Here is a 15,220-nt window from a genome sequence, read left to right on the forward strand (position 1 = left end):
AAAAATGATAGCAAACAAAGTGATAGCTGCTGGTTCAGAAGATGTGTCAGAGTCACTAGCATCTGAATCTCCCTTAGTTTCCTCTGATTTCTGATGACTGGCATTCTGAGCTGCACTGTTTTCCAGGTGCTTAGTTGTTCTCACTCTCATGTGATTTGGGTCTCTGTAAGATTTTGCTCCATATTGTTCTGCTCCAGTCCTGAAGGATTTCTGGTTACAGAAAGTGAAGCTGGCTTGGGAATATGAAGGGAACATTCTCTCTAATTAGAAGTGGGCTTTTTCTATTCATAATCTTCAGATATCTTACTCCATTTTCTTATTTGGCTTTGCGTACAGGAAAGGTGGGTAATGGACAGTATATGTTGTTGTAACACTGATCCCCATCAGCCACCAAGCTTGTTGCATGCTTGGGCAATCATGGTTCTAATCAATTTTATTCTCTCCTGGCTGTAGGGCTTCAGACCTTACTTTGTGGTAATATAGATGTGCTTATTTTGTTACACATCTTTTCCACCCGTAGACTTTAGAAAACAAATTTGAGGATAACGCCAATTGCCAATTTTGGGTTATTCGAGGTCCTGAAAGAGTTTAAAATGTTTCTTATATGTGTCCAGTTTGATGTTCAACTGTAGTTCACTCATGAGGACTGTGCAATGGAGGGCCGGTGTCCCCAACAAGGTAGTATATTATACCCCAAAGAGAAACTGAGAAATGATATGCTCGTCCAGGACAGTAGGTCAAGGGGAACTTTGTAAGTATTTCCACTCTTTCTGGGGGTGCTGTGGGGTGGGGGACGGCATTGTTTGCTCTGACTGCCATCTGCAAAGGAATACAGGCCTTCATTTTCTTATTTCAATTAAACTTAAATTGGTATTTTTGTTTCGGAAAGGGAGGCCTGCTAATCAGACCCTCCTCTCATAATGTTCCATGGCAAAATCATAGTGCACTCATGTGCCTTGGTTGTGACCATCTCCTGACATTTCCAGAAACTGCCTGCAGTGGCAGCAGAGAAGGTTCAAAAGTCACAAGTGCATTCCTGACAGCAGCTGGAATGCCATTTTCCAAAAGGAGAAGGTAGTTTTAAAATCATCTACACCTCTAATTTCAAATATAATAGGTGTGCCCACTAGCCACTTGGTGGCACGGTAACTGCAAATATAAGCCATTTCTACTTAGGTACCTGCTGAGATTACTCAATTATACAGCCAGAGCATTTGGATGCCATAGCACTGTCAGCTGCCACAGATGGCCTTAAGTACCAAGGACAGTTTAAAGGTTTTAATTATAATTTTTAATGGAGTGCAACTATTTGACATCCCTCTCTCTGTCATCTCCTGTGTGCTCCCTCCACCCTACCACAGGCTTCCCTGATCACCCAGATGATGGACCGTAGACATTACTAACACCTATTTTCTAATCTATTCCCTGGATAGGGATGAGAGCCCATAGGCCGAAATCTTATCTATATAGCTCATTCCAGGTTTTTTCTAGGGGCATTGTAACTGAACACTCCTTGGTTTTGTCTATGGAACTTGATGGTTTTCTTGTGACAGTCACAAATACCGTGTTTCATTCTCTCACTTCCTTACTCCCATTCTCTTGCTTCCCTGATCTTACTACTCTCACTATATCTTCTTTTAGCTCCTTTCCTTCTCACCCTTCCTAACTCTACTAATCCTTGGATCTGGACTGGCACATTTAAGGTCTATTCCAGTAGGTCACACCAAGCGTATAAATGGTGACAGTGGGAACACTCTTTGGAAGTTCTTCTTTTGCCCATTCCCTGTAGAATTTGTTTTACTACAGTGGCAAGGTCTGGCTGCTGATGCCTGGCAGCAGCCATAGATGTTCCATGGGCCGTCTCTTCCCCCAGACCAAACACATAATTTACTCTGCATTTACCTCAGTTTTCTCAGGGAACAAAGTCCTCTTCTTCATGCCATTTCGGTAAGAGTACAACCCTAAGTTGTCCTATTTCCTCTTCTGAGGGCCCTCTCACTCTTCGGAGAGATCTTCCAGCTGAAATGAGAGCTCCATTCTTCATCTCTGGGTATCCCCTGGAGTTGTATATCTCTGAGGTTAATGAGTCCTTTCTCTTATGTTCTCCTCTTATGGGGTAGGTCTTCCTGCCTCACCTCATACCCTGTCAAATCAACCATCAGCATCTCAGAACCAGAATTGAGCCCCAGCATTCAGCAAGTTTAACCCTGTCTCTCTAGTCTCTTCTAGATCCTGGTCCGGGTGTTCCATTTCATGCGGAGGCAAGGTTACCCCTTCCAAAGTGGACTCTACCAATAGATCAAATAGGACAAAGGGTGAGCCATCCTATTCTCCATTTTCAAGTTCTCCACATGGATGCACGACTCACTCGGATTAACATTGGTCCTCTTGCTCACACATGCTACTGCAGAATCCTGCAGTCAATGCCACTTCCACGACTCCTTCTGGTAGCATGCACTGCACTATCCCGCTATGAAATCATCTAAGTGCTTTTCCAAGAAGGTGAAACATTTTCAATGACAGAGCTAGATTCCCATGGTGAGCACCAAACATCTATAGAGATTCTTCCCTTCTCTTATTTTTGCTCGGTGATCCACAGTGTATCCCACCAAAACTGTCAAACTATCTCCCTCCTTTTAAGTTGGATAGGGGTGGGGAGAGGTTGCTCAGCAGTACCCACATGTTACTATCATTCCTGGTTGGGTTAACCACAGTTACTAATTGCTAGGAAGGAATCTTCCAGTTACTTTGAGCTGGCATAAAATACTCAAAACTGTTAAACAGCAGGTCTACCCCGAGGTTGTTTTCAATTATAACCTCCTCATTCAAGAGGACCCAGTAATTGTAAGCACTATGAACGTCATAAGCATTTTCCCATGTGGATCTTTGAGATGTAGGTATGCCTGATTGGGCAGTGCATGGAAGATTAGACCCAGGACTCTGCTCTCCTGCGATAGTACTCTTCTGGGATTAGCATTTATGAGTGAATTCTGCCCTTGTGCCCCCATCATATCATTTCTCTCTTTAGGTAGGTGCTCTTTCTCCAGTCGGTGTCCTCTTTATCTGGGCATGAAAAATCCCACAATGACACCAAGTGTCACAGATGGCCCCAAGAACACTTAGTCTCAAAGACAGTTGAAGTGTGTGTGATAGAATGTTTAAGGGGATCCATCTAATGGACATCTCTCTCTCTTGACTCCCTCCATGCTAGCCCGGGCTTCCCAGTTTCCTAAGATAATGGTCATTAGAGACTGGTAACCCCTACTGTCTAGAATCTTCTAACACTGGTGAAGTGTTATATGTGATATTACTGAAGCACATTTCAGAGTGGTACATTGCACCGCAACCAAAATACTGAATATTCATTTTATTTTATTTGGGGGCCCCCCTCCAAACCCTCTGTTTTGCTATCCTTATAGCCCCACCCCAGCCGCATCCCGACCCATTTTAATCCCTTAACCCACTACCCTACTTATATTTATTTAATATTTTCTGTTTATTTCCGGTATTATGGTTGCACTGGAATGTACCACTCTGAAATTTGCTTCAGTAAATTGACTGGGTATAGTGGTGAAGGCCTATAGAAAAAAGCCTATATATTTGCCATCTTTTTGAGTTTGTCTAGGGGTTTCCTAACACTCCCCAGGTTTCCCCAATTTTTGCCTGTGGAACGTGATGGTTTCTTGTGCCTGTCACAAAATACCCTGCTCCATTCCCTCACTTCCTTTCCCTGATCTTATTACTCCTCTCTCCTTCTCTACTCCAAAACACCCTCTCCTCCCTTTCTATCTCTCTCATGCTCACCTTCCATCCCTCCCTCGTGTCCCTCTGATGCTCCACACACTCACTCTATTACCTTCTAGCTTATCTCCTTCCTGCCCTTTCTCTCTCTTCTACTCCCACCCCTCCTCACTCCGCTACTCTCACTCCTCCTCACTATGCTACTCAGGGATAGGGTGCCCTGCTCCTCATTGTAGGGATATAGTGCCTTGCTCACTCTCCCAGGGAAACTGTCCCATGCTCATCCTCTAGGGAAATCATTGTCATGATCACTGCTTCCAAGGAGCCAGGACCAGCCCAACGTCCTTGGAAGCAGGCCCCTAACCCTAAGCACCAGCCGGTCCTCACTGGGACCTTTTGGACCTTGTCCTGGCGCCGGTGGCACCAGGCTCATCAAAACCATTGGTCCCGGCACTGGAAGCGCCGGGCTCATAATAGGTGTGAAGATGCTTGGGTGGACTTACCTGCAGCAGACCATGATGCTTACTTACCAGCCACTTAGAAGCCATCTGAGAACAGGAACTACTTTCTTACCTGGGTGGGGCAGCTCCACTCCCTGGATACAGCACTGGAACTCTTCTGGAAACTGGAACTCTTTTCTTACCTAGGCGGGGCCGTGGAAGAAGACGCCTCATCACTCCAAGGCTATTTAAACCACACCCGATAGATGATGCGTGCTTCGCGTTATTCTGCATCTGCAGCAGAACGCTCACCGAGTCTGCTCCGGCCTTTCTTCTTCCGATCCTGGACCTGCAAGAATCCTACTTACCATTTCAGTATCCAGACATCATCAGCACCTGCAAAGAACAGAAACAACAGGTTAGCAAGGCAAACTTTACACGCAGTGCTTACTTACCTGATCCATCGGCTGCGGCCGTTTCTTCACGCCGCATCTCCACCTGCAAGAACAAAAGCATTGCCATACTTACCGGCACGCTGTGAATTCCGGATTTCTTCGTTCTGCATTGCCGCCTGCGAAGACAAAGTATCGTTAACAACTTACTGGCATTCCGCGGACTCCGGCCCTGCAACCCAACATCTGAAAGGCAAAAGAAAAGACATTAAGCAGGTATCTACTTACGTTCATCACGCTCGTCGCAATAAAACGCCTGCGAATTCTCCGGCGTCTCTTTAACACGAACTAAGCTGCAAGGAAAGAGACAGCTAGAGCGCTTGCCATACTTACGAACTTCCAAGCGCTTCACTTCATCTTTCATCTCAAGAGCCCTGCAATACATAAGGGAAAGGCATTATACAGAGTCTGCATATAAACGTGCCACGCATGTAAAGACTATAAAGACAAAAGGTGTCCAGAAACTCACCGCTCGTGCAGATAACGACGGTAACCATCCTCTGAATTCAAGAGGCCTGTGTTTCACCAGTGAAGGAACTGGCAACGGCACCCTGCACCAGACGCAGATGGAGAGCCCAGCATTCACCTATATAAGGTGAGCACGTTGACCTGGGGGCTCTACGAAAAAGCTGGGAAGAGAGAGAGAGAGAGGGACATTCAACAACCCAGACCATTAACCCCCATATTCTTTCACCTGCAGAAACCTCACTCTTCGAGTCCGACACACAGTGCGAAGAGGTTCGACCCCAGAAGCCAATCGAGTCCTGCACATCACTTTTCGAGTCACAGACAGCTTCCTGCCAAGACCCGCGCCTCCGTGGGGATCAGGTGAGCGTTACAGAACGCGAAGCCCACCACAAAACTCCTACCCAGGCGCAATGGAAACCTCAGACACTGATCAACTAGCCCAGTTGCTCGGGGAATTAAGAGCAGAAGTACATGCAGCTCATCAGGAAACAAACTCTCTAAGAAGAGAATTGATACTTTCCAAGGAGCGAACAGAGGACCTTGCTAGGCAGTTGTTACAAACGCAGGCAGGACAGACACCTTTGCCTGTTCCAGGAGGAAGTTATCCTTCTGCGTCATCTTTAAATCCAGTGCAAATCAATCTGCCCGGTAATGTTCCCTTGGCTGCGCCCGAACGCTTTTCCGGTGATCCAAAGAAATTCGCAGTGTTCATCAATCAGTGCCGCCTACACTTCTTATGTCGACCAGCTGCATTCCCAACAGACCAGACCAAGGTGGCTTTCGTGCTTTCTTATCTCAGTGGCAGCGCTGCAGATTGGTCGATCCCTTTAGTCACCCAGGATGATCCGGTTTTACATGATTTTCAGGCCTTCCAGTCCAGCATGGAGAAACTGTTCGCAAGACATGCACAAGGGCAGGCCTTGGACAATGAGCTTCTCTCATTACGACAGGGTAATCAAGACCTCTTGACTTATATAGCCTCCTTCAATAGACTCATAGTGGAAACACAATGGCCCGAGGACAAGAGAATAACGCTTTTCTACAGAGGCCTGCGTGGAGAGCTCAAAGATGTGTTAGCGCAAGTTGTGAATCCTCCACAAGAATGTTCTGACTATATTGACTTAGTTGTCCAATTGGACCATAGACTACAGAACAGGAAGGCAGATCGTTCCAGATTTGATACCCGAGTGTTTTCTAAACCACAGACCTCGAATAAGGGAGCTGACACTGTGGAACCCATGCAAATAGGGGGCATGAAAGGACCTTTAAGCCAGAAAGAGCAGGAAAGAAGAAGGCAGCTGCAATTATGCCTCTATTGCGGAAACTCAGGACACTTTCTTCGGGACTGTCCAGTGAAACCAGCTAAGAAGACTGTAGGAGCCGCGGATACCTGTACCACAAATTCTGAGCAGGGAAACGACCTCGCCCGACAAGAGTAGAGGTCCTCTTGCCGAGCGTTAAGATCTGTCCCGTGACCTCGCATTTCGTGATACCCATGGTCCTCATTAGTCCTGAACGTCCGGATCGTTTGCATGCAATTGAAGCTTACATTGACAGTGGAGCAATCGGTAACTATGTGGACCGTGAAATGGTATCAAGGATGAATCTACCCCTTGTCCCTAAGGCAGTGAAAGACGTCATCACTACTGTGGATGGCACGGAGATAGCCTCCGGACCAGTAACGCATGCCACCCAAGAAGTGACGCTAGTGAGTCAAGATGGACACCGGGAGAGAATCGTGTTCGATGTAATCAAGGCCCCTCAGTTCCAGATCATTCTGGTAATCCCTTGGTTAGAGAAGCACAATCCTCAGATCGATTGGCGAGCAAAGACGGTTCAGTTTCCAGAGTGTTTTACCACTTGTTATCCTCGGCCTGATGTTTCACTGGCGGTAATCTCTTCTGAGGAGGTGCCCAAATTACCTCCCGAATACCAGGAATTCCAAGACGTCTTCCGGAAGGATCAAGCCAACACCCTGCCTCCTCATAGGTCTTACGACTGTCAAATAGATCTGATACCTGGAACAACTCCTCCTTGCAGCAGGATTTATGCCCTCACCGAGCCAGAGAACCTTCACCTCAGACAATACCTAGACCAATACCTAGCTAACGGGTTTATCCATCCTTCAAAATCTCCAGCTTCATCGGCTTTGTTCTTCGTTCCGAAAAAAGGAAGGAGACCTTAGGACTTGCATAGATTACCGCGCCCTGAATCAGATCACCGTTAAAAACAGATACCCGTTACCTTTGATCCCTGAACTCCTGGATCAAGTCAAAGATGCATGTATATACACAAAGTTGGATCTCAGAGGAGCCTACCACTTGGTACGGATAAAAGAGGGCGATGAATGGAAAACGGCCTTCCGCACCAAGTACGGGCTATTCGAGTATCAAGTAATGCCCTTTGGACTGTGTAATGCTCCTGCTGCTTTCCAGTATTTTATGAACGATGTCCTTCGAGAACTCATAGACGTGTGTGTTGTTGTCTACATTGATGACATCCTCGTCTATTCATCATCTGAAGAGGAACATCAGAGACACGTTAAAAAGGTTCTCGAGAGATTGCGTCAACATAATCTTTTTGCTAAGCTTGAGAAATGCGTTTTCAACGTAACGGAAGTCGATTTCCTGGGATTCATATTGTCACCTAACGGAGTCCATATGGATTCAAAGAAAGTTGATGCAATCATCAAGTGGCCATCACCAACCTCGGTAAAAGGAGTTCAAAGCATGTTAGGGTTCGCTAACTTTTACCGCAGATTCATTCCTGAATTTTCTCGGATAGTCCAGCCCATCACCGCTCTGTTGAAAAAGAACAAACGTTTTGAGTGGTCTTCTGAAGCAGAACAAGCTTTTCAGGACTTAAAAGCTAAATTCATTTCTGCACATGTTTTAAAACATCCTCGCCCAGAACTCCCCTACATCGTGGAAACGGATGCTTCTAGTCTTGCTATGGGGGCAGTTTTATCACAAAGAGATCCGGTCACACACCAACTACATCCTGTTGCCTTTTGGTCCCGCAAGTTTTCGCCTCCCGAGATCAACTATTCAATTACAGACAAGGAACTTTTGGCCATCAGATCGGCCTTTAAAGCCTGGCGGCATTATCTTCTAGGAGCCAGACACACAGTCACCGTAATGACTGATCACAGCAATTTACAATATCTAAAGACAGCCAAAGCTCAGTCTTCCAGACAGCTTCGCTGGGCTCTGTTTCTAGCAGAATTTGACTTTATAATTACTTATCGACCAGGCAGTAAGAACGGAAAAGCAGATGCTCTCTCCCGGATGGGAGTAGATGAACATTTGACCAATCCAGAACCAATACCCATAATCCCAGAACAAAGAATTTTGGGTTTGGTCAGCGCTCAATCTTTTGAAGACATCAAGACCATGGTTAAATCACTCCTAACTCCGGGCGATTTGCAAGATTGGCAATTAAAGGGGAAAGAATTCTCAGTGGATCAAGACCTACCATATTTCCGAGGACGATTGCATTTACCCTGTGAGAAAATACAAAAACAAGTAATCTCCTGTTATCACGACTCTCTAATGGAGGGTCATCCTGGCATTACCAAAACCATGGGAAAGATTAAAAGACATTTCTGGTGGCCGTCATGGAAAAAGGATATTAGAGACTTTGTAATCTCCTGTGGTGTGTGTGCCCAGAATAAAAGTCAGAAGGAGAAACCAGCCGGCCTATCACAGCCACTAGACATCCCTGTCCATGGATTTCATCACGGACTTACCTCCATGCTCGGGGTATACTACCATTTTAGTAGTCGTGGATCTATTCTCCAAGATGGCTCACTTCATTCCCCTGAAGGGTCTACCATCAGCCTCAGTATTGGCCCGAGAATTCTTAGAAAACATCGTTCGGCTACACGGTTTTCCCTCGGTTTTAGTCTCCGATAGGGGAAGTCAATTCATCTCTCACTTCTGGCACAGTTGCTGTCGTCTAGCCCAAATTGATGTAAGACTTTCAACTAGTCACCATCCCCAAACTGACGGACAAACCGAAAGGACAAATCAAACTCTAGAGCAATATCTACGTTGCATGCTCCAACAAACTGAAAACCCCTGGAAGGATATTCTTTGGATCGCTGAATACGCTTACAATAATTCGATTCATTCTGGAACAGGGAAGACTCCATTCTTCCTACTATACGGACACCATCCTAGAACCTCTAACCTGGATCCTCCCCAAGAATTCGAAGCACCTGCTGTGGATCACTTGCACTCGGAGATCACCCGTGCTTTTAAGGAAGCCTCGGCCCATCTGCAAAGAGCTAAAGCTCAATTCAAAAGAGGAGCAGATCGACACCGTGAAGAGGCTCCTCACTACGCTGTAGGAGATCAGGTCTGGCTATCCACTAAGCACCTGCCTCTAAAGGGACCCCGCACCTTCATCCCGAGATACCTTGGACCCTATCTCATATCTGCCATAATTAATCCGGTGGCTGTTAAATTGGAGTTACCTACGCATATGAAAATACACCCAGTATTCCATGTCTCCTTATTAAAACCAGTACAACCAGAAACCCGATTGACTGAATTCCCAGAACCGGTTTTAGTAGATGGAGAACTTGAATTCGAAGTTAAGAACATCCTAGACTCCAAGATCTCCAAATCTAAGTTATATTATCTGGTTGATTGGAAAGGTTACGGCCCCCAGGAAAGGTCTTGGGAACCTTCAGAATATGTCCACGCACCTCGTCTGGTCAAGAAATTCCATCTGAATCACCCCGACAAGCCAAAACCCCCGGAGAAGACACGCTTAGGAGGGGCCTTGAGGGGGGGTACTGTCATGATCACTGCTTCCAAGGAGCCAGGACCAGCCCAACATCCTTGGAAGCAGGCCCCTAACCCTAATCCTAAGCACCAGCCGGTCCCCACTGGGACCTTTTGGACCTTGTCCTGGCGCCGGTGGCACCAGGCTCATCAAAACCATTGGTCCCGGCACTGGAAGCGCCGGGCTCATAATAGGTGTGAAGATGCTTGGGTGGACTTACCTGCAGCAGACCATGATGCTTACTTACCAGCCACTTAGAAGCCATCTGAGAACAGGAACTACTTTCTTACCTGGGTGGGGCAGCTCCACTCCCTGGATACAGCACTGGAACTCTTCTGGAAACTGGAACTCTTTTCTTACCTAGGCGGGGCCGTGGAAGAAGACGCCTCATCACTCCAAGGCTATTTAAACCACACCCGATAGATGAAGCGTGCTTCGCGTTATTCTGCATCTGCAGCAGAACGCTCACCGAGTCTGCTCCGGCCTTTCTTCTTCCGATCCTGGACCTGCAAGAATCCTACTTACCATTTCAGTATCCAGACATCATCAGCACCTGCAAAGAACAGAAACAACAGGTTAGCAAGGCGAACTTTACACGCAGTGCTTACTTACCTGATCCATCGGCTGCGGCCGTTTCTTCACGCCGCATCTCCACCTGCAAGAACAAAAGCATTGCCATACTTACCGGCACGCTGTGAATTCCGGATTTCTTCGTTCTGCATCGCCGCCTGTGAAGACAAAGTATCGTTAACAACTTACTGGCATTCCGCGGACTCCGGCCCTGTAACCCAACGACTGAAAGGCAAAAGAAAAGACATTAAGCAGGTATCTACTTACGTTCATCACGCTCGTCGCAATAAAACGCCTGCAAATTCTCCGGCGTCTCTTTAACACGAACTAAGCTGCAAGGAAAGAGACAGCTAGAGCGCTTGCCATACTTACGAACTTCCAAGCGCTTCACTTCATCTTTCATCTCAAGAGCCCTGCAATACATAAGGGAAAGGCATTATACAGAGTCTGCATATAAACGTGCCAAGCATGTAAGGACTATAAAGACAAAAGGTGTCCAGAAACTCACCGCTCGTGCAGATAACGACGGTAACCATCCTCTGAACTCAAGAGGCCTGTGTTTCACCAGTGAAGGAACTGGCAACGGCACCCTGCACCAGACGCAGATGGAGAGCCCAGCATTCACCTATATAAGGTGAGCACGTTGACCTGGGGGCTCTACGAAAAAGCTGGGAAGAGAGAGAGAGAGAGAGAGAGAGAGGGACATTCAACAACCCAGACCATTAACCCCCATATTCTTTCACCTGCAGAAACCTCACTCTTCGAGTCCGACACACAGTGCGAAGAGGTTCGACCCCAGAAGCCAATCGAGTCCTGCACATCACTTTTCGAGTCACAGACAGCTTCCTGCCAAGACCCGCGCCTCCGTGGGAATCAGGTGAGCGTTACAATCATGCCCTGCTCACCCTTCACTACTAACTTCACAGAACTACTCACACTAACACCGTGCACTCTCTCTGAACCTAACACACACAGATGTTTTCGCTCTCTTGCTCATGCCCTCACTTGGTACAAGAGAGAAAAAGAGATCACTGACCAGTAAAGCACCTAGGAGCGTATCTCAATGCCCCAAAGGTAAGAAATCAAAATTATTTGAAGAGGTCCAGTCACCCTGGTTGGCGTTTAAGTGCTTTAGAGACATTTGAGCTCCCTCCTTTGCCTTTTACAAAACAGAACCTTGAATATTGACATTGACTGTTGAAATCATCATCATGTTCTTTATTTCGGTGGACACTGCCATAAAAGATTACACGTGCTTGTACAAATTAACAGTTATCAACAAAATGTAAATATCATAAAAACATAAATTCCTCTGCACATTTACACTGTAAACAAATTTGCCTCAGTAACAATGTACCGACAACACAAAGTCATGCATGGAATCATTTGACTGTGCTTCCCTGCCAATCAACCCAGAATGCCCTATTATTCTAAAATGTGCATTCTATGTGTTTCCTTTACTCGGCTGGGTCTTTAGGATTTTCATTAGCTTAATGAAAAGATTATGTTTTTATAGAAACTTCATTGGACTTTCTTTGATGTCTGAACCCCTGTACTATTATTGTTCGTGTTGCAACTGTCCCAGCAGCTCACACCTCAGCCCATATTCCTGAAAGAGGTGAAGGTGGTGTATGTGTTGGGCTGTGCCTGTTTCACCTTTATGATTTGGTCCACTGCTGGTTTAGTAGTATTGTGGGGCTGAGTTGGCACTCTAGCCAGTACTTATCCCTGTACTACTGCAGAGCAGTATCATTCTGTGAGTCTGGGGTCCTAGAAGCATTTAAAATGTTCCTTAAATTGGTCCAGTTTCATGTTCACCCATAAGGACCCTGCAATGTAGGGCTAGCTACTGTATTCAAAACAAGACTGTATATCTGTATATCATATCCCACTTCCCTACTGGGGGATGCTCGGCCTCTGCAAAACCGTGGGACAAGGTGAATTGTGTAGCTGTTTACAGCACTTTTTGAGGATGCATTGAGCTGTGGGAAGGCATGGGATGCTGTGGAGGTAAGGGAATCGCTGTATGAGACATGTATGTAACATGTACGAGATCAAGGCACAACAGGGCGAAGAACCAACCGAGGCACAGCCAGTTTCCTAACACAGAGGTCTCAGTAGATCTCAGAATTAGCTAGGCCTCAGAACCCAAGATGCTGAATTCACAAAAACACATATATTCGAGAACCTTGTGCGGAGCCCAAGCAGTAGCTTCTGATCAGAGCCAAGGTCAGAAACTAGGAAGGGAATAGTGGATGAACGGAATGCAGGCACAAGATAACGGTTCCCAGGACGAGCAGCGGTAGACTTCCCAGTTAATACATTTTAATAAGAGCACTGTGAGAAACCAAAAGGTGTCTCACATGCTGATCGCCAGGGATTTGTCATCCAGGTGGCCAGGACATGGCCATCTCTGTTGGATCCAGTTCCTGGGGGTGGACCAGTGCAGGAGGATCACAAGGGTGAGGGATCCTCGGGGAGTAGGATAGTGGCACCCGATGGTGAGATCCGGTATCCCCTTTCCTTTGTGACCTCTTCCCCATTCTACTTTACAGGATTTACTGACTTCCCAACTCCCCCCACACTTTTTGCTTCAAACACTGAGACGAAGTGGAGAGAGATTGGGAGGATGAAGATTATCAACTGGGAACCACAGACACAGAAAGCAGACTCTCCCCTTTCTACAGCAGACTGTCCCATTAATAACGCCACGCAAAGTTAGGCCTCCCTTTACAACTATGCAGACCTGAACTTAATCGCCACTCCCAGGAAGCATAAAAGACGGAGCAGCAGAGAACTTTGTGAGCGAGTTCGGGGATGTTGTAAGGTGCCAGGAAGATGAAGAAAGACCTAGTGAGCTGCAGAGACCCTGGGAGACCTGGAGGAGAAAACCACTCAAATACTTGCCCTGCTACTTGAGAGGAGACTGCAGTGTGTAGGAGGGAACTGTACCTCCAGAAGGCAAGACCAGGGGCAGCTAGGGTTGCCTGGCGGTACCAACAGCAACACTCCTCCCCTGGGTCAGGCAGGTGAACCCAGGTCTCTGAGGGGCAGGTGAAGAGACCCTGATCTCTGTTAAAACATCCCCTTTTAGCTCCTGCAGCTCCCAATGCCAGAAAAGGCCATTTCGGGAGCTGTGAAGTGGGAGTAAGATTTGCCTAGTGCATTCTGGGACTAGAAGTCGCAAGACCCTATTTTTGCAAATTGTGAACTCTGAAGGGAGGCTCGAGCCCAGCTGAGGGAAACCTTCATTTGTGAACTTTCTGAGTAATACAAAACGCATGAGGAAGCAGCCATTCCGAGATGGCAGTTTAAACCGAGGAGAAAGGTGGCGAGACCAGAGGACAACAAGGAGAGAATTACCCTTGCCATTTTCAACAAAGGATCGTGACTTTCAAGAAGTCTCAAAGAAAAGGAACATAAGACCGGGAATTGCAGCTGCTGAATGGTGTAGTGTGTGTCAAAGGTAAACTGAGCCCTCCTGCATTGATAGCCAAGGCGGGGAATAGCGATGGCCACCACAGTACTGTCCTTGACTCTGAGAGCAAAGCATCACCAGCAAGTTCAGCACAACCAGCTAGTTGGAGAAACTGAATGCATGTGTTGTGCCCAAGGTTGCAGATAAAAAGGGAAAAAGTCCTGCCACTTTCTAAATTAGACACACTATAGATCATGTATGCAATAGTTCTTTATAACCATGGCTGGAATTAGTCAGCTCACCAATCACCCTATAACAATGACTGAGACCGGTTATCCAAATTTAGGTGTATACATTACACCAAATAACATGCAGTAAGACCTTTTTAAAGTTTGGTCAAACTACTTTTATCAGTGTTTACCATATACAATTCCATTGGTAAAAATATGTCTTGCATTAGTCATAACCAATTTTTTCAATTGTTGTGCTGTTAACTTTTCTCATCATCTCTTTTAAACAGTTACTTTTCTAAAGACATAACAAACAAACTGTGCAATTTGTGATACAAACATGGGTAACATTCAGTTGGATCGCATATACGCTTATTACCACTTCAGTGCTAGTACATTATTTTTGGCTGTGGACCAATTATCTCACAACATTAGACATTTTTCAAACATAATATCGCACAACCATGACATAGATGAATATGTATGTGTGTCATGTTTTTCTGCAAAACAACAAAAGACCAATCCAGGGTCTACGTCGGGAAATGTTTCTCATGGTGTTTGATGGACAATGCAAGCATAAAATGCTGTGTCCAAGTACGTTTCGGCTGCATTGAAGAATGCCTTCTTCTGGGCGTCAGATCATGTCTCTCTGGGAGGAAGGGCATGGAAGGTTTTTTTAAGTATGGTGAAAGCAAACGTAACGTCTAAAGTGTAGGGTTGTGTAGGGTTGGCTAGGTGATTAAAAACAACTAAAATGTTTAGGAAAACATTTCTTCTTTTTTGTTTTTATTGTTTCTTTTTAAAGCACCAATGACCTTGTGGCAACACCCTGGAGGGTGGAACAGTATTGGTAGTGTTCTTCTGGATAGGTTTCACGAGTGTCTGAAGATGCTGTGGTCCCCCATATTGGTGGGACTTCAGAATCGGGCCAAGATATTTCTTGTGGACCTGAGTTAATGCTGCGGAGGGGAGAGATTGCTGTAAATGCTCCACTACAGCATTGTGTTGAAGATACAATTTATTTGAATTGCTGGTAGGCACTGTGAATGTTTTGTAGTCCCACATATGTTACGAGCAGGAAAGAGAAGAAATCTATATGTAAAATTGGTG

The sequence above is a fragment of the Ambystoma mexicanum genome, chromosome 10, assembly GCF_040938575.1.
Source record: "Ambystoma mexicanum isolate Mex_15411 chromosome 10, UKY_AmexF1_1, whole genome shotgun sequence".
Taxonomy (NCBI): domain Eukaryota; kingdom Metazoa; phylum Chordata; class Amphibia; order Caudata; family Ambystomatidae; genus Ambystoma; species Ambystoma mexicanum.